Source organism: Dromiciops gliroides, chromosome 4 (assembly GCF_019393635.1).
Source record: "Dromiciops gliroides isolate mDroGli1 chromosome 4, mDroGli1.pri, whole genome shotgun sequence".
Taxonomy (NCBI): Eukaryota; Metazoa; Chordata; class Mammalia; order Microbiotheria; family Microbiotheriidae; genus Dromiciops; species Dromiciops gliroides.
Window position 1 is genome coordinate 115,516,007 of NC_057864.1, and position 21,311 is coordinate 115,537,317.

Below are 21,311 nucleotides of genomic sequence, written 5' to 3' on the forward strand. Positions count from 1 at the left end.
TGCTGTACTGTTGTCCATAAATTATTAATAAAAGCTAATAGCAGGGCAGCTAGGTGGCACAGCGGATAAAACACTGGCCCTGGATTCAGGAAGACCTGAGTTCGAATTCGGCCTCAGACACCTGACACTTTCTGGCTGTGTGACCCCGGGCAAGTCAATTAACCCCAATTGCCTCACCAAAAAAAAAAAAAAAAAAAGAAAAGAAAAGAAAAAAAAGAAAAAATGTGGTTTAGGAATGGCTAGTCCATTTCAATTATTTGTGCTAACCTCAAGCTCTGTTTCTATGGTGGATAAAATTTGTTTCCTTCTGACACTCAGTTTAGTTGCTTTCCTATTTCTAATTATGGAGAAGAATAATAGCTGACATTTACTTGAGCTTTCCATTACTAACAATAACTCATATTTATATAGCTATTTAAAGTTTGCAGAGGACTTTACATGCGTGCTCTCAGATTCAGTCCTCACAACACTCTCTGAAGGTAGGTGCCATGTTTATCTCCATTTCACAGATGATATTCAGAAAGGTTGAATGACTTGTCCAGGGTAGCCAAGTTAGTAAGTGTCAGAGGTAAGAATTGAACACAGGCCCCTTTGACACTTGTACTTTCATACTTGTGATCATCTGGTGAGGTAGGTAATGCAAATACCATTATCTCTGTTTTACAAATGGGGTCAAACTATTTAGGTCATATAGCTAATAAATGACAGACAGGATCCATAGATATCTATATCTATTTCTATCTATATCTATCTGGGAACTATCTAAATACAAATTATAGTTGAACACAGGTCTTCTGACTCCAATTTGAGTGTTCTAGTTGTTATCGTAGTGCTTATTCCAGCTTGCTTCAGGAAGACTAGAACCTATGTTAGAAGTAATGTTCATTCATATTTTTTGCTCTTTCTTCCACTTTATTTCACACTTCCATCATATCATCAAAAATAATCATTTCTTTTCATTTAAACAAAAAAAGAGATTCTGGAAAGGAGTTTTGGCAGGGTATGGGTACAAGAATGGCACCATGGCCTGAATATTGGGAAAGGGTTTAGGAAATAGGTCAGCAGATGGTCTTGATAATGTTGGCTACCTGAAGGGGCAGTTGATAGGGTGTAGGGTGGATCTTAAAGCTACAGAACTTGGGCCCAAATTGGTTGGCAGGCTTCTTGGGCTTACACTCAGGATTCATCATGAAGAGCATATGGGTAAAGCCAGTGCCAAAGTTGGGATCATCTGTATGACAGTGCCTGGACAATTTTGGTGTGTAAACATTCACTCACTTGGGGCAGAACAGCTTTACCTTGGCATCACCTGATATGTCCAATGGACAACATGGGCTCGTTTCCACAATATACCTAGGGAAAATAGCCAAAGTCTCCCTGCTGGTATTTTTTTTAACATCTGGGCAATGCCACCGTTGGTGAAGATCTATCAGGCATGAATACTGACTGCTCAATTAGATCACTCTGGTTGGGGGTCATCATCCAATGACTCATCAAGTTTCTAGTGGAGGATCATGTTTAGTATCTGCCTACAGCAGTACCCCCCTTCATTGAGTGCCATGAGATTGAATTTCTCCTAGATACAATCTTCATTCACCTCATAGAAGAATCCATCGCCAAAATCCCACAGAATCATGAGATACAAGACTACTTCCTCTGAGCTACTACTCATCTTTATATCAGCCAACAGTCCAGGGCTGGGGAACAAGAGGAGAAAGTTACTCACAGTGGGCAGCAGCATTAGTAGCTGCTTAGTGCCACAACAAAGGCAGGACCTGCCGTAGCAGACAATAGTAGTGTCCGTTCTTTAAGGGTGTTTTCTATTCCTTTTGTTATAGAATATCTGCAAAGCCAGATACAGTATGGGCTTATGGATGTGTATGCTAAAGTTTAGAAGAAATGTCCAGCAGCAGTAGAAATTCAAATGAATATTGTTGTCCTTCTGTGAGTATATTAAATGATTCAGAATTGGAACCAGAGAACAATAAAGTCCTTAAAAACTACAGAACTGGGGGGCAGCTAGCTGGCACAGTGGGCGAAGCACTGGCCCTGGATTTAGGAGGAAGTGAGTTCAAATCCAGCCTCAGATACTTGACACTTACTAGCTGTGTGGCCCTGGGCAAGTCACTTAACCTTCATTGCCCTGCAAAAAAAAAAAAAAGAAAGAAAGAAAGAAAGAAAGAAAGAAAGAAAGAAAGAAAGAAAGAAAGAAAGAAAGAAAGAAAGAAAGAAAGAAAAACTACAGAATTACTGGCAAAGAGCTGTTTGCAAAGAAAAAAGAAGGGATTTATTTATTTGTTTATTTACTTATTTTTACTTTTAGTCAAATCAGAAATAGTTGAAAGTAGCTACCATTTTGGTAGGGGAGGTCATTGTGGGTTAGATGTGGACTGTTTAGACCCTAAAGTAGAATTAGTGAATGAAATATAGGATTTGGTTGGGTAGGAAGAAGAGGAGGAGAATAAATGCATGGGGATAGGGAGCCAGAGGAATAGTGCCTGAATAGTACAGAAGATAGTAGGGATAAATATAATGAGTATATAGGATAGTTAGGAGACCTGCTTGGGTAACATGGAGTATTTAGAATGGGAGTTCTGACTAAGGACAAAAGGCATCAATATTTTTTTAAAAAGAAAAGTAATTTTAAAAAATTCTAGGACAAGGAACATTCTTAACTCTCTTATGCAAGGACAAATTGTTCTGGATTTCTCTCTCATGTATACCCCACCAGGGTTATGACCAATTTGAGAATACCAACTCTGACTGGGTTATGACCCGGGTCCCTTTAAACCTCTCCTGTGGATGAATCTGGATGAAGCTTTACAAAAGGCATGAAGGGAATTCCAGGACTTGGCTTCCAACTCACATTAAAAATTGCTTTAATACTATCAGGTCACAGAGCAGAATTTATGTACAGTACATCCTTGAGATCGAACGCTTTCCCAACAGTATGACAACATATGAGCCAAACCCAGTTTTGTTTTGTTTTTGTCCTCTCCTGAGTTGTACCAAGGAGATCCCAGAGTGTTCTGAATTTTCTATGTTTGGATTTCGGTTCCTCCTACACCATTCCTTTTGGGGATATATATGTCTACTTAGGCTCTTATCGGATCTCATTGCTGCCTGAATGACTGACTCCATGTGTCCTAATCTAGCATTCAAATACGATCCAAATCAGTGGGAGGAAAGAGATTTTTTATTTATTTTTCCCCAAACACCTGGTTTGACACCCAGAACCTCAGGGGCCTCCACCAGAGCATAATCTTCAGCTGTAAGAATCAAACCATTGTGTGTCCTTCAGGTCTCCCAGCCAGGGAGGGATGGAGCCAACTGGCAAGTTGCAAAAGTTGTGTGGAATGCAGAATTCCAAGCAGTTACTTGCTTTGGCTCTCAGCTTTGACCTGGGAGTAAAGAGTGATATGAGTCTCTACTAAATATTACCCTAGATGATAAACTTCAACCGACACATCAAGGCTTTGAACCCACTGTAGTATACAACCATTACACAATGTTTTGACACCATGTCAGCTTTAAGAGTAAACTTATTGTAGCTAGTAGTAGCACATGAATTACCCAGTTCCCCTGGCTGTGTAGGATGCTCTATTTCAGACTCAGCAGAAGGCATATCACCAACATCCCTGCCCTCCTCCCAATACCTTAATAGGCATTTTCATGCTTTATTTAATATTTAAACCTGTCACCTTAGAGCCTTATTCGGCATACTATCCAGAGTGCCCCATGAATCACATTTTACAAATTTGTGGGTTGGGGCTGAGAGCATGGGGAGGCAGGGCAAGCTTATTATAATTAGCTAGAAACCCATATCTTGGGCTGTTTGCTCTCTGGAATTCCACTTAATAGCTCGTTTTCGAATCCCCTCTTGGAAAAGGAATTTATATTACATAATCATGAAAACCAACCCCAACATGAGCTAACATGTTACAATACTTCATGGTCCAAGGTGATTAATCCAGTACACAGTTTCATGGACCGAGGTGAAAACATGAATAAATAAGTCTGCCTCCTTGATCATGAAGTCATGTTAGAGTCCACCTAGTGGACATGAAAACAGATCGTTTACAATTTGCTACTTAGTTCAAAGGTATTTGGGAATTTGATACTGATGAAAAGGTTTGCTTACCTTGCTAGGGCTTACCTAGTTCTTCTAGGTTGGAAGTTAACTATGATAGATAAGAAAGATCTACCCAGACTTTGTTGATAAGTTGGTTAATTTTTCTCAGCTACTTCCCACCTCCTCCTTTCTTTTTTTGTTCTTTGCTGCAAGGCATGGCTCTTTGGGCAGGGGAGAGGGAGAAGGATAAATTTGGAAGAAAAGATGATGCGAAAAACAAGATATCAATAACATTGTAAAAGGGGAAGTGTCTGCTCAGAAGTACTGACAAATCTTTTAAACAATGGCTCATCTCAAGGACCCTTTTCAAAACTGCCTATTAGGATGATAATAAGTTTATTCACTTGAAATTTGTTTGAAATTCTTCCGACTCTCATAGATTAAAACCTATGAGGTTCAGGAAAAGACTAATCCAATGTGACTAATTGAATGTATCCTAAGACTCTTGGCTCAGACTTCCCCAAGGAATCCATTCACAGGGATGCTACACAGGATGTGTGGCAGGACACAAAAGAGAGAATAATAATTTCATTCCACATCAGGCATGCACATAGGGATTCTCTACCTCCAGCAGGCAGAGATTTAACCCAAATTTCTGTCATCCTTTCTAGTAACATAGCAAGTGTAATGAAAAGTCTTGGAATCTGATCTGAGTCAAATCACTTAAATCTCTCTATTCCTCAGTTTCTTCACCTGTAAAGTTAGAATAATAATACTTGCCCTATCTATATCAAGATGTTTTTAGGCAAGCACACACATCATAAACCTTAAAGTGCTATGGATAATATGGATTTCTTGCTGAAAGTGATCTTGAAGGTAATTTAATTTAACCTCCTAATTATATTTTATTTTTAACTTTAATTTTATTTTTAGTAGTATTTTTAAATTTTCTAATTACATTCATTTTTGTAAGATTTTCAGTTCCAAATTTTTCTCCTTCCCTCCCCAAGATGGCAAGCAATCAGATATAGGTTATACATGTACAATCATGTTATATATATTTCCATCTAATTTTATTTTTATATACATTTTTGATACCTTTTATTTTTTAACAACACAATAATTTCTGGATATACCACTTTTGCACCTGTTGAACCTATCCTTGTAACAAAGGAAAAAAAGAAGCCAAACAGATCAACATAGCCAAGATTTCCCATCTGTAGGCCCCTATCTCTCTCCCAGAAGGAGATAGTAAACTGTTCTCCTCAACCCATTTTTGTCATTATAAATATATAGAATTCAACTTGCTTTTACTGTTCTCATTTAATTATCATAGTCATTGGGTGTATTGTTCCTTTGTTTCTACATTTTTTCCCTACTCTGTATCACTTTATATAAGTTTTCCCATGTTTCTTGCTATTCATTGCTCTTTATGGATAAGGACAATAATATTTCATTATATCCACATATCACATTTTTACACCGTTTCCAAAAAATAACATGGGATGTCACTGTGTGGCACAAAGGGAGACAGAAGTAACATCTTTAGCCTCTTCTCCCCTTACCCTTCTCAAAGGGAGACTTTCATCCCTTCCAGCAGAGTAAGTAGGAGGTTGGGGCCAGAAGCTTGGCTTCTCTGCATTTCTCAGAAATGGGGTACCAGGCTAGAATTATTATCTATCTGCTCTCTTTTTTTGTAGGGCAAGGAGGGTTAAGTGACTTGCCCAAGGTCACACAGCTAGTAAGTGTCAAGTGTATGAGGCTGGATTTGAACTCAGGTCCTACTGAATCCAGGACTGGTACTTTATCCACTGTGCCCCCTAGCTGCCCCCTGCTCCTTTAAATATTATTAGTTAGGGGGATGTGATTTTTAGGTTCAAGATAACTTCTGAGCACTGTTTATTTAATGGGGGAGCAGGACCCCAAGGTTTATATGCCAGGTTTCACTCCCTTCCCACCAACTACCAGAACACACATAGGAAATATTAATGAAACCCATTTATCCAAGTCCATGGAAAAGTAGAAATCAGAGGATTTATACTAGACAATATAGGATAAAAAATGCTCCTATTGGGAGCAGAGTAACAGGTCAACTAAGAGCTGAGTCCAGGTCTCATCCCAGATCTCACCCCAGGGGAAGTTCCCCTAAGTCTCTAGTGTAATAAACTGGAGATAGGGACATGAAGGAAACTGCCAACTCCATTTCTGTTGGTTTCTTCCTAGAGTCTTTTCCTTCCCGAAGTGGAGAGGTCATTGTCCATCTTCTTTCTTGAAGCTGGAAACCTGAAACACCTGAAGTGACTGCAGAGCTGGAAGAGCCTGAAATGCTTCCCAAAAAACTGAGGAGACAGAAGAGCTTTGGAACATGAACCTCTCCTCTCTCACCAGTTCCACTCTGCCCCTCACTCAGACCTAGGGCATTTTCATAGGGGAAATAGGTGGTGAGGGTCTTTAGGTACTCCTCTGTAAAGAATTACACACACACACACACACACACACACACACACACACACTCCAATTAGGATTTAAAATGTTTTTTATTTGGTGCTAGAGAAAGTGACCTAGGGGTAAGTCAAAGATTTCACTCCTGGGGAGGAGATGGCTTAGAAACATCTTCCTCCCTGAACAGAAGGAAGGGAAAAGTTTTTAGAGGATAGATAGGGTAACCACCTGAAAAAGGCAAGTTCCTTTCTGGGTGGGGTGGGGAAAGATTCCTGAGAGTCAGAGGGATCTTCTTCTTCTTCTTCTTCTTCTTCTTCTTCTTCTTCTTCTTCTTCTTCTTCTTCTTCTTCTTCTTCTCCTTCTTCTCCTGCTTCTCCTTCTTCTTCTGCTTCTTCTTCTCCCTTCTCCCTTCTCCCTCTTCTTCTTTTTGGAATGATAGTCCTTATCTCTGTCTCCTGGCTCCAGTCAGGTAGTAGCCATGCCTAATTGACTTTCCTGTTATAGAATTTTTATCTCCTCCTACTTTTTAGGTGTGTCTGTCCTCATATCTAGTTGGCCAAGCTAAATTTTAATTGCCCTTTAATTCTTCAATATGTCTGTCCTGTTATCTGGTCACCTCTGGTTTTGCTTCTCAAAAGAGAAACTTCTTCTGAGTTATCCTTTTTCTTTTTTTCTTTTTATTTTTTAGTGAGGCAATTGGGGTTAAGTGACTTGCCCAAGGTCACACAGCTAGTAAGTGTTAAGTGTCTGAGGCCGGATTTGAACTCAGGTACTCCTGACTCCAGGGCCGGTGCTCTATCCACTGTGCCACCTAGCTGCCCCCTTCTGAGTTATCCTAAGCTCATGTCAGCATTGATCTTTGTCAGGGAGGAGAGAGTCCCATACTCACAGGCTTTGGTACACAGGTTACATATTAAAGTTATTTGTGTAAACTTGTTTCCCCTACTAGACTAGAATATGTTTGAAGGCAGTGACTATGACATTTTTCAACTATTTATCCCCAGAGTCCAGAATGCTTTGGATATATTAGGTCTTTTTTAATGTCTACTGATTTTCAACCTTCTTGTAAAACAACTCTAGGGATCAATGTTCCAACTCTCACTTGAAAAAATGAATTGGGACCTGACTGGCTATTTACATTGCAACCTCGGTTCCAGGGGTACCCCTGAGAGGTTGTGGGTACCTTTCTAATGCTAATAGGTCAAGCCATCACTCTGGTGTATTTTCTCCAATATCAATTACCAATCATAGTTAGCATCTCCCCATTGGGCGGGGGGGGGGGGGGGATTAGATTAGACTGCCCAACTATTTAACCAGTTAGCATCAATTAGCTTTTTTTTTGGGGGGGGGCAAGGCAATTGGGGTTAAATGACTTGCCGGGGTCACACACAGCTAGTAAATGTCAAGTGTCTGAGGTCACATTTGAACTCAGGTTCTCCTGCATCCAGGACTGATACTTTATTCACTGTGCCACCTAGCTGCCCCCAATTAGGTTTTACAAAAGGATATTGAGTAAGAAGACATAACAAGAACCAAAGTACAAAAAAAGTCCTCCTTTCATTAGTGGGTATACTACCCACTCTACCACCTCAGTCCCTTGGTGATGGGGGTTGGGGGTGGGGTGGGGTGGGGAGTACACTTAAAATGGTTGCTACAAAGCATTTGTGACACCAAGTTCACTTCAGAATGCAGTATAGGCTCAGTATGAATTTTTTTCTTGCTTTAGAACACAGTCTTGGTTGCCTTCAGTCAATTGATATTCTGAGCCAAGCAAGTTTCTGGTGTCTCATCTAGTCTTGGTTGCCAGTAAACCTCAGTATGGATTCCAGTGCTTGGACCTTTGTCAGGTCACTCTTCTGATCTTTCCAGGATCACTAAATTGCAGCTGTCTCCAATACTCCTTCACCTAAGAGCAGGATAGAATAGAAACAATAGGGTCAGAAACCTTGTACTCACAGTCCTGGAAGGGAGATAAAGGACTCTCTCCCCACCAAAAGGCTTACAGCATTTATTCCTCTTTACTCAAACACAGCCAGAGAGAACAAGATCCTTTTAGCAGGTGAGTTCCTTTTGAGTGTTCACTCATCTGTTCAGCAACTAATCAAAAAGTCCTTCTTTGCCACATAGTAAGCAAACATGAAACTGTTGTAGAATACCTGGAATTGCTCTAAGGTGGAGAGCAGGGCCCTCCATTATGCATGTCTGGAATTAGATTCACCAAACATCCACCTGGGATATTGCATCAGGCAAAACATGCTGTGCATATCACTAAAGACTGGGATACTCTTTGATCTGTCCTTTATTGCACTGTTATTTAGTGCATCAAAAAAAAAATCATCCTGAGTTATCCAAGTCACTTTAGTTTCTCCAGAAGAAATGTTAGTTGATTAGATGAACAGCTAAGAAGCTTTGTGGGTATAAGATAAAATGTTGGAGTTGAAGTAAAAAACAAACAATGGTTTCAAATTCAACTGATACAAACTAGTTGTGTGACCATGGGCAAATCACTTTACCTTTCAGTCCCCACCCAGCAATTCCCTCTCTCTCTCTCTCTCTCTCTCTCTCTCTCTCTCTCTCTCTCTCTCTCTCTCTTTCTTTTCCTGGCAAAGGTGCAGAGGTGGGAGGTGTTTCTGTTTTAGGAATTCTACAATGCCTCCACTTTTCAGTAAAAGGGAGCTCTGGAAAAAAAAAAATCAACTGATGGCCAACATTCCATAAGCTCAGGAAATAGCTTGGCTGGTCCTTGGTTGGCAAACTCTGGTTCACACAACCTGCCAGAGCTTGTGTTTGTTTCTCTCTCTCTCTCTCTCTCTCTCTCTCTCTCTCTCTCTCTCTCTCTCTCTCTCTCTCTCTCTCTCTCTCCCTCTCTCCCTCTTTTCTTCTTCCTCCTCCTCTCTTTGTCTCTCTCTCCTTTTCTCCCCTTTTTATATGTTCCTTGAACCCCTGAGTTAGCACTCCTGTAGCAAAGCTCTTGAGGAAGAACAAATTTATCTATTTAATTAAAAAAATTTTTACACCCTAGATTCATAGGCTCAAATGTTAAAGGTAGAAGTATCCTTAGATATCGTCTAGTCCAACCTTCTCATTTTATTTATTTATCTATTTGGGTGAGGCAATTGGGGTTAAGTGATTTGCCCAGGGTCACACAGCTAGTAAGTGTTAAGTGTCTGAGGCCGGATTTGAACTCAGGTTCTCCTGACTCCAGGGCCGGTGCTCTATCCATTGTACCACCTATCTGTCCCAACAGATTTATTTTTGATTTAACTCCTACAAGGTCAGCCAGCTACCTGGAAAGTAAATACAATATTAGTTGTTTTTTTCAAAAGTACCTATCAAGAACTGGCCAGCAAAGTTTATTGCTTTTTACCTGCCTTTTTTTTTTTTTTTTTTTTTAGTGAGGCAATTGGGGTTAAGTGACTTGCCCAGGGTCACACAGCTAGTTAAGTGTCAAGTGTCTGAGGCTGGATTTGAATTCAGGTTCTCCTGAATCCAGGGCCTGTGCTTTATTCACTGCGCCACCTAGCTGCCCCTAAGTCCTTTCTCGAAGAGGACTGATGGCATCTGAGAGAGTCTGGGGAAGAGGAGTGGAGGTGGAGGATACCACAATCCGGGTTTTGGTGTGGAACAGAAAGGAAAAAGCAGTTTAGTCAGGAGGGACCCATTTCTAGAATGTTAATAGTAAAATAATTGGAGAATGTTAGAGCTGGAAGTCAATTAAATGTAGAAATTATCTCATAGAGTTGGTCCACTTTGTAAGTAGGAAAATGTGGGATCAGAGAAATTAATTGCTGAAGGTTTACATGGCAAAGCGAAAACTAGCGCCTGGATTTTCTGATGCCCAGGGGTCAATAGCTCTTTTTACTACGAAGGCTTCTTTCCCAAAGAGTAGCGTTGGAACAATAAGCCTAAGTATGGCCAGGAAGTAGGGCTGGGGGGGAGGTCTGAGGCTTGGGTATTAAAGATGTGTCTATCTCTAGTGGATTGTGGAGCAGTTGGTTAGAGCTATTTGTTCTCAATTAACAAAAGATAAGAAGGATCCTTTCAAAAAAAAAAATTTGCCTGGAGGCTCAGAATTTAAATTTACTTTCCTAATCTCTTTCTTCCTTTGCCAAGTGAGGGCACATTTTCCCTTTTCCCCCTACCCACCTAAATAGGTAGAGTTTCTAAATTCCTTTACAATTCTGCTCATTTAAATTCAGACCAATAGCATACTTTCCTGGTGAATTGAAACTTCAAATCTGTTCAAATGTTGGTGCACATATTTTGTCTTCTATTTTCATGCTTTCTTAAAAATCCTGACTTTCTAAAGCACTTCTCCCCAACTCAGCCTCTTTCAACCTTTAGCTTTGTTATAAGTGGGGTTGATCAAAGGAATTTATAAATTAATTTGATGAATTTTCTCAGGGCTCAGTACATTTGATCATTTTTCTCAGTAGGGCTGGGGTTCTTAATTTTGGGTCATAGAACCCTTTGGCAAGCTGGTTAAACCTGTGGACACCTCAGAGTATTTTTAAATACATGAATGAAAATACATAGAATTACAAAGGAAACATATTGAAATAACAATGATCAAAATAGCTTAAAAACAATAAATAAACAAAATCTTCCCTTATAAAGAAAGCAATGTCTCTCCTTCTACTAGGCTAGCACCCCCTCCCCCAATTTTTCAAATGAGAAGGTATCCCCAAACATATTGCAGGTGACTCAGGGGTATATCAATAACGATAATTGGTGACCATAGTTAGAGAGTTGGACAACCAAAAGAGACTGCTTTTGTTTATAGGGGCAATAGGTGTCTCAGTGGACAGAATGCTGGGCCTGGAATCAATCAATGAATTAATCAACATTTATTAAGCATCTACCATGTGACAGAATCAGGAAGATGAGTTCAAATCTGCTCTCAGACACTAACTGCGTGACCCAGGGCAAATTACTTAACCTCTGTCTGACTCAGCTTCCTCAACTGTAGAATGGGAATAACAGCACTTACCTCTCTGGGTTGTTGTGAAGATTAAATGAGATATTTGTAAAAACACTTAACAGTGCCTGGCACATAGTAGGATCTTTTGGGGGGGCAGGGCAATGAAGGTTAAGTGACTTGCCCAGGGTCACACAGCTAGTGTCAAGTGTCTGAGGTTGAATTTGAACTCAGGTCCTTCTGAATCCAGGGCCGGTGCTTTATCCACTGCGTCACCTAGCGCCAATGCTTTCAATGAGACCTTTGTTACATGACATTTCCACAGAATCACAGAATCTGAGTTGGAAAGAACTTCATAGGCCCTCTACTCTCTGAATCATACTTTCCTAATCTTTAAAATGAGGAGATTGGACAAGAACTTTTGGTGACAGTAGGAACTAGTAGGGACCTCAGAGATCATCTAATTCAGTCCCTTCACTTTAGAGATGAAGAAACAGAGGTAGAGATATGTATAATAACTTGATACTAAGATTGCTTATGCTGTAAAAGCCTATGACTCATTCTTTGAGATAAGGGAATTGGTATTGGTATAGTGTTCATCTCTCCCCAAGTTAATAGCTCTTTGGTGTAACAGGCTTCTGGAAATTCTTTTAATTGTTATTATTATCTTATTCTATTGTGTCAAGTTACCCAGATCTTCCAGATGTTCAGGTGTGTGACCCAATATCTGGATGGAAATTGCTATTGAAAGCAAGAAAAAGGCAGCTTGAGTTTAAATTATGACATGTGAAGATATAGATTGTCATCGCCTTGAACAAATTTGTTCTGGATTTTGCCTTCACCACCATTTATTTTATTTGGGGACCTTGAACTTGGAAAAGAAACTTTTTTTTTTTTTGGTTCTTATTGGAAGCTGAGAAACAGAACACACAATGAACACAGATAGAATTGTAATGAGACAACAGTGATCGGGAATAATTTGGAAAACAAAGCAAGATAAGCTTTCCCCATGTAAAATATCAAGGATAACACTTGTTGTTTTTTAAGGTTGTGCTTTTACAGAAGGTAGTTCTTAAGGCAAAAATTGCTTCAAGATTCACAAGAAAATGTTTTATTTCTCAGAAGTGATAGATTTCCAATGATAACCTACCCCACTCAAATGCTTAACTTTTATTTGTAGCTTGGCCTTGTTATCAATGGAGATCTCTTCAAAAAGAGCCAAAGGATGACAGCAGAGTGTCATGCCACCTTATGCATCTGTTAATTAATTCTAATTCAATTCTTTTCAAATAATTAGATGTCTTTATGTCCATCTTTTAAAAGTATTTGTAATCACTATTACAGGGCAGTTAGATGATGCAGTGGATAGAATATTGGTCCTGGAGTCAAGAGGACCTGAGTTCAAATCTCACCTCAGATACTTACTATTTGAGCCTGGGCAAGTCACTTAACTCCAATTGCCTTAAATAACTGGGGCCATCTCCAGTCATCCTGATATATGTCTTGCCGCTGGCCCCAGATGGCTCTGGAGGAGAGAGTAAGGTGGATGACCTTGCACAGCCATGCCTCACTTAAATCCAATTCAGTACAAGTCATGACATCACCCCAATGTCATGGTTCTCTTTGAGAAAGAAGGACAAACAACAATAATCACTATTAGCAGGCTACCTGGGAAGGAGTGTTTTCTGTACTTCCAAAGTCAAGGGGACATATTGTCTGTCAACATAGTTCTGTCAACTTCCCTTCTCTTATGAGCCAACAGAGAAAATGAGAGAATACAGAGAGAAGAAATAGAAAGCACATTCGAGCAGAAAGCTGCTTTTAGAATCTTTCTAATGTAGAGGGAATCACCTAGTGGCAGAAATAGAAAAAGACTTCTTAAAAGTTTTATGACCTCTTTCTTTTAGTTCAACTCACAAGGCTGCTTGGTCTTTTCCATTCTCTCAACATGTCAAAGTGCAGGTCAGTGGGCAGGTGAAAAGTTCCTGCTCAAATATGGAGGTAAATCCCAGTGGCATCATAAGCTTGTTATAGAGAATCAATGTTTTGGCTCAATGTCATTTTTTCCTGAGATGGTTGTTTTCAGTATATTTAAGAAGATGTGTTTGGAGTGTTCTAGCTGGGGAATTCCATGGCAATAATAAAGTGTGGCTCTAGCTTTCTGCTATGGTGAAGTGTTTATCTGAGTTGACTTATTCTCAGAATTTCTACCCTAATTAAAGAAGCTCCTGGTAGGGAAGTCATTCAAAGAGAAATACTTCTCCCCTAACACTTTGGTCAAAGTTATCTACAAACCTTAGAGGTCCTCTGATCCTCCATTGGGGAGGGGGGGAGGGTCTATGTATACTGGATAAAGTGGTCAGTGAGTACAAGGATATTGTCCATATACTTTTTTTTTTGTTTAAAGAATTTTCTCCTACTTTATTTGCCTCTATCCACTATATCTTCCTTTTAAAAATGTTTATGTTTTATTTTCCCCAGTTAAATAGAAAAACAATTTTTAATATTTTTATTTTAAAATTTTGAATTCCAAAATCTGTTTCTCCATCCCTCTTTCCCCTGCCCTCTCCTTGAGGAGGCAAACAATTTGATAATGATTACACACGTGCAGCCGTACCACCACACATAGTAATTCATTGGGGGTGGGGTGGGGCAATGAGGGTTAAGTGGCTTTCCCAGGGTCACACAGATAGTAAGTGTCAAGTGTCTGAGGTCAGATTTGAACACAGGTCCTCCTGAATCCAGGGCTGGTGCTTTATCCACTGCACCACCTACCTGCCCCCAATGTTCATATACTTTTTTTTTTTTCGGGGCAACGGGGGTTAAGTGACTTGCCCAGGGTCACACAGCTAGTGTCAAGTGTCTGAGGCTGGATTTGAACTCAGGTACTCCTGAATCCAAGGCCAGTGCTTTACCCACTGCGCCACCTAGCTGCCCCGTTCATATACTTTTTTCTTTGTTTGTTTTTTTTTGTTTTTTGGCAGGGCAATGGGGGTTAAGTGACTTGCCCAGGGTCACACAGCTAGTAAGTGTCAAGTGTCTGAGGCTGGCTTTGAACTCAGGTCCTTCTGAATCCAGGGCCAGTGCTTTATCCACTGCGCCACCTAGCTGCCCCCTGTTCATATACTTTTGAATCCTTTCCAAAGAAAAGTCTATGTGCACAGCCTCCAAAGGTTTACTAGTTAGTCAGTCAATAAACATTGTGTGCCAAATACTATGCTAAACAGTGGAGATATAGATAGAACTAAAAACAAAGGTAGTCCCTCCCCTCAAGGAGTTTATAATCTAGTAGTGGAAAACAATGCACCGAAGCTGGAACAAAGAGTGGGGTTCCTGAATGTACTCAAAGTAGGGGCGTGATAGAGGGTTCCAAAGAAGGGCAAAAGCAGTGTAGCAGTGGAGAAAAATTGTGTCAAGCCCTGGAGTCCATGGCCCTGCCCTCTAGTTTGAGGGGCAGAGGGTACTGATGAGATGTGAATACCAGGCAGATTCAATCTATTTAGTTCTACTATTAACAGTCTGGCAAGGCTGGACTAACCGACTAACCGCTTCCAAGTATGCATAAGTTGCTAAATACTCTGGCAGTTGTATTTCTTTCAAGCAGAGAAGATCCTGGGATCATGATAAGAGTCAGTATGGAAAATCAATGTACGAGGGCGGAGCTTCTGGCACAAGGAGAATTTATAAAGCTCCTTGGTACACAGCTGTAGGTCCCAGTTAGCTGGGAGGCTAAGTCTAGCTGGCAAATTCTGAGCAGCTGCAGTGGGCTAAGGTGGATTAGATATATGTTTCAGTCTAGCATGAAAATGGCCCAGTGGGAGCTGGGGAGCCACCAAGTTGCCTAAGGAGGGGAGAACCTACCCAGGTTGGCAACGGAGTGGGCCAAAGCTCCCATGCTGATCAATGGTGGTGTGGTCCATGAGAAGGCCTTGCATTTCCTGTCTGGGTGAAATAGGGAGATTCGGTCTTTAGAAAAGAAAAAAAAAATCTTTCTGGAGAGGGATGAAAGGAGACTTGTTTTTTTTCCCTAGCAAAAGCATTTATTAAGATAGTAGAGTAAAAATAGTAGCTATAAAACATTTACCACCATCACCACTATCCCCATAAACCCAGGGCACACTCTCTTAAAAATGGGCACTTGGACAGCAACTAAACCAGAAAGACCCAGAACAAAGTAAAAAACCTTGCTTTTTTGGTTGTCCTGTTGTTTCATTCATGTCTGACTCTTTGTGACCCTGTTTGGGGTTTCTTGGCAAAGAAATTGGAAGGATTTGCCATTTCCTTCTCCAACTCATTTTACAGATGAGGAAAATGAAACAAACAGGGTTCAGTGACTTGCCCAGGGTTACACAGCAGCTAATAAATGTCTGAGGCCAGATTTGAACTCAGAAATATGAGTCTTCCTGACTCCAGGCCTGGTACTCTACCCACTGAACAACCTAGCTACTCAGCTTTTGCTAGTTAGTACCTTTTGGATGCATTCCTGTTCCAGCTAAGTAGCCATAGTCTAGTCATAGATGGTAATGTTTCTCTTCATCACATCATTAAAAGACCAGAACCAGGGTGAAATGTCTCTTTGTGTGTATGCTCCAAATTGGGGAGCAGGGAACTTTGTTATGCTTTTCTGGAAGTAGGCTTCCCATTCTCATCTCCATGGGAGGTTGTTACACTTGTTAAAGACGTCAAGAAATTATTATGTGCTCTGCTTTTGTCTGGGGGAGGGGGAGGGGGGGAGAGGGAGGGAGAGAGAGAGAGAGAGAGAGAGAGAGAGAGAGAGAGAGAGAGAGAGAGAGAGAGAGAGAGAGAAGCAGCAGCAGCAGCAGCAGCATCTATCCAAATAATTGAAGTTATCACTATTCAATTATGTCACCCCACTAGGCTTGTGATCTGTTTCCCAAATTCACATTTCTGTGAATATACTCTGATGATAATATAATTTCTGTTTCTGGCTGTACTGATATTCATTTAAATGCTTTACCACTTTTCTGGATTTCCTTGGAGGAGTAGATCTTAATGCTCCTAACCCTTCAGTGGTTCTCATACTGTGGTCTAGGAACCCATGGAGGGGTGATGGGTCTCCAAGACTATTTCATGGGATCTGAGCAGTCAAAACAATTGTTATAATACTACTAAGATGTTTTAATTTCTGATATATGTTATATATTATATTACTATATAATATATACAAACATACACTTATACATATATATGCATATTAATATATACATGAATAAAAGCTACATAAACAAGAGCTCATTTTTAAAAGTGTAAAGAACTCCCGAATCTAGAAAGTTCAAGAACTCTTGCCCTGTATGTAATCTATTAGAGAGAGCTAGGTGGCCCAGTGGATCAAGACCTGAGTTCAAATATGACCTCACACAGTTACTAGCTATATGATTCTGAGCAAGTCACTTAATTTTTCTTTGCCACAGTTTCCTCATTTGTAAAATAGGGATAATAGTGACTCCTACTTTTTGGGATGGTTTTGAGATAAAATCAGTTAACATTTATAAAGTGCTTTGTAAATGTTAGCTATTGTTATTACTATGATTATCATCCTGTTCCTTTTGAATAAGGTAAATATCCTTCTAGAAGCATATTACAGTCATGAATCTCATCTCATCAAGTCTTAATGATATTTATGAGATATAAAATTTGCTTCCTTATGTTAGGGTCTTCAGTTTACCTTGCTTATTATCTATATTTGGCTGTGTCAAACTGCTTGGAAAGGATGGCATAAGGTGAGCTGGGGATAGAGGTGGAGGTGGGAAAGGGGTAATTTCAGCGTTTTCACATGTTAATCCATCTCTAACACTTTGAGAAGGGCAGCTAGGTGGTGCAGTGGAGAGAGCACCAGGCCTAGAATCAGGAAGACTCATCTTTGTGAGTTCAACTCTGGCCTCAGACACTTACTAGCTGTGGGACCCTGGGCAAATCACTTCACCTGTTTGCCTCAGTTTCCTCATCTGTAAAATGAGCTGGAGAAGGAAATGGCAAACCACTCTGGTATCTTTGCCAAGAAAACCCCAAATGGGGTCATGAAGAGTCACTCACCACTGAAAACACCCTGAGAGTCACACCCAACTTACATTTCATTCTCTGGTTTCTTGGGGACGGGTAGCTTATCTGAACTAATTTTACCTATGGGATTCTTGAATCTTTCTCCTATGTCTTCTATATCCCTCCTATGTCTTCTATGGCTCAAAATCTTTTCCTTCCTGTTTTGTTTATTTTCCATAATTTCTTCTCTTTCTACTCTATTTCCTCTTCCTTATGTCCATCTGTTTCTTTCCTTTTCTGAGGAAGTTGGGGTTAAGTGACTTGCCCAGGGTCAACCAGCTAGTTAGTATTTTCTTCTGGATTTGAACTCTGGTCTTCCTGACTCCAGGGCCTGTACTCTATCCACTATACCACCTAGCAGCCCCTCCTTTCCTCTTTCAGTTCTAGTCCTTCAATTTCTCTTCAAATATAAACAAATATTTTCTCCTCCAATTCAATTTCTAACCTTATTCGCAGTTTCAAAACCCTCCAAATCATGTTCACAACTTTTGCTTGAGCTTCCATCCTTTTCCTTCTCCTACTTTCCCCCCTAGTACTTTCTCTTCCAGAAACCACAGGTAGAACTGTTTAAGAAGATGGTGACTGTGACTACAAAGTGGTCTTTATGAAAACAACCTAATACTTCATTAAAACAATTTTTTTCTAATACTTCATTTTTTTTGGGGGGGAGGGGGCTGGGCAATGAGGGTTAAGTGACTTGCCCAGGGTCACACAGCTAGTAAGTGTCAATTGTCTAAGGTTGGATTTGAACTCAGGTCCTCCTGAATCCAAGGCCAGCGCTTTATCCACTGCGCCACCTAGCTGCCCCCTCTAATACTTCATTTTTTAAAAAAAGAAAAGAAGATCATTATAGTGAGGTTTTCAAGACACATCATTTATGCAATTTCACTAACCAGCATTTCCCCTTCTATCATCTCATGGACCTCAACTGCTGCCAGGTCAGAAAGACCCAGAACAAAGCAAGGGCCTTGCTTTTGCTAGTTAGTATCTTTCAAATGGACTCCAGTTCCAGCAAATTTGCAAAATGCACAAAACTAAGAGGGACAGATGACATCTAGCCTAACAAATTAAGTAAAAGACTAGAAAATTGGGTTGAATTGACCAAGATGAAATGAGGAATAAATATCACTTTTAGACACTAGGTGTCACTGGTGAACAAGGCATGATGAAATGTCAGCCTTGCCCTGATCCAGAGGACTTGTCTGAAAGCCTCACTGGAAACCTTGATCCTTCTCCTTTTGAGTGAGTGGAGCTTCCCTAGCTTCCCTAGCTTCCCATCAGGGTTATGTCTTTCCCTTTCCAGGCCACTCACTCTCCCTACTTTTGTGGAGTCATGGCCTTATTTTCATACCTTCCAGGCAAATCAGTACAGCTGCACGGGGGGGTGGGGGGAGGGTGGGGGGGTGGGGGGGGTGCGGGACGGAGAAAGGGAAATAATTTTCCTTCTTGTAATTTAGGTTTATTAAGAGTGCTTGATTTCAAACTGGATTTTCCTGAAGGTTTTTTCTAAGTTTTTTTTTTTGGCCACTATAGGTTTTCCTCTCCCACCTCACCACCCCCCACACCTCCAAAAAAAAGAGAAAAAATTTGCCTTAATTACTGGAGTGTAACGCATCCGGCTCATACTGGCTCCCTTTATCTGATTATTCAGTTTTTACTGTAAGCATTTAAACCTTGGAAATTGGCAAATGTTTTGGGCTTGATTTATTGTTTTATTGATTTCTACACTTAAGAATGTGACGGGGGCAGCTAGATGGCACAGTGGTTAAAGCACCAGCCCTGGATTCAGGAGGACCTGAGTTCAAATTCGGCTTCAGACACTTGACACTTACTAGCTGTGTGACCCTGGGCAAGTCACTTAACCCCCATTACCTGCAAAACAAAACAAAACAAAAAACAACAACAACAACAACAAAAAGAATGTGACAGAGAAAATGTTAATAATGCAGATTCAACTTAAAAGTGTGTTATAAGTTTTTAGAGAGCCAGTTGTTGAACATTTACCTGGACAGTCCTACTTCAGCACCCTAGCCTAACTCAAAAAAGGTGTCTCATTGCTAGACAGAATTTGCCCAGTTTCTCCCTAGCCTCTTTCATCTAGATGCTTGGGCACTAAGCAATGCTGATTCTTTTTCTTCTTGCTCTTTTTCTCGTTCTTGTTCTTCCACTTTTGTCACAGGTAGAAATGCTAGAAACTGAAGCAAATCTTTAAGGAGAAGACCTTTAAGAGAGGAGATGAGGGAGGAAGAGAAGGGATGAGGAGGAGGAGGAGGAGGAGATTCACCCTCCTTGCTACCCATCCTAAGCAACATGGAGCTTTTCAGTGAACAGTTTCCAAGTGCAACATGTTCTGAGCTTTCCTTCAGTCCATCATGAGAGCTCCTGTTCATTATTTGCATCCACTTACTGGTTTGGCTTCTTCTTTCACAACTTTCTGGTTCTTCTATTCATGAGATCCTTTTCCTAAGTTTGGTGAGCAGGATGAATTTGAGATTCAATCCATGTCAGCTGGTAACCACAGTTACCAGACTCCCTTCCTTCCAAGTCTCTTGAATCATTGCCCCTTGTGGGCATGGTCAAAGGCTGTTTAGTTACATAAAATTTTACAAGGGATCAAAAAGTCAACTTCAGAAATATGAGAAAAGGATGTGGATAGAGTACCAGCCCTGGAGTTAGGAGGACCAGAGTTCAAATCCAGTCTCAGACACTTACTAGCTGTGGGACCCTGGGCAAGTCACTTAATCCTGTTTGCCTCAGTTTCCTCATCTATGAAATGAGCTGGAGAAAGAAATGGCAAACCACTCCAGTATCTTTACCATGTGAGTGAGTTTTCCCCCAACCCCTAGGATACAAGTGATTTAACAGTAGTACTAATCAGTTTGTAGACTACAAACTTAATTTAATATATTTAGATATTCTTGGGAGCAGCTAGGTGATGCAGTGGATAAAGCACCGGTCCTGGATTCAGGAGGACCTGAGTTCAAATTTGGCCTCAGACACTTGACACTTACTAGCTGTATGACCCTGGGCAAGTCACTTAACCCTCATTGCCCTGCCAAAAAAAAATTAGATATTCTTTAGTAGCTTAAGCAAATTAAAATGAAATAAAATAGATATTGGTAGGAGCAAATGCTATATTGTCAACTTGTCTACTTTATCACTTACCTAGAACTCATCTATCTGACTTCCAATTGTTGCTAGGTATAGCTACTAATCAGCTTAAAGGTCAAATACCAAAAATAGTCACTTCTGAGCTAGGAAGAAGTTGGAAAGTCACACTTAAAGCAATATGGTGGAAATCTCTGATAGTAGAAAACAACTCAGAGGACTAGAGGTTAGAGAGGCATCGTCTGAGATGGCAAAGACATATTCCAATAGATGGCTTCCTATGTTATAAGCCTGTTACTTAGTAACAGGGCTATTTAATTTAATTTAATTTTTTTTTTTTTTGGTGAGGCAATTGGGGTTAAGTGACTTGCCCAGGGTCACACAGCTAGTAAGTATTAAGTGTCTGAGGCCGGATTTGAACTCAGGTACTCCTGACTCCAGGGCCGGTGCTCTATCCACTGAGCCACCTAGCTGCCCCTAGGGCTATTTTAAGTAGGTATATATAATGGCAAGTGACTATGCTGTTATCTGACTGATGGTTTCTTTCTTTCTATCTCATACTTATTGTATATGTACCACTTGGATTCTGTTAAATTTTTAGAGGAGTCATTTTGTACAAGTATCTGTGGATCCTGAGGCTCGGGGTTTTTGGGTTCTAGACCTGAGACCGGCTTTATTGTGAGACAGGATCCTTCTTTCAATAAACCTATT

General features: G+C 40.4%; 1 pseudogene; it reads right to left on the bottom strand.

Annotated features, from left to right (window-relative positions):
• Nucleotides 1-1,058: 1,058 nt before the first annotated feature.
• Nucleotides 1,059-1,672, bottom strand: LOC122754685 (annotated as a pseudogene).
• Nucleotides 1,673-21,311: the final 19,639 nt, after the last annotated feature.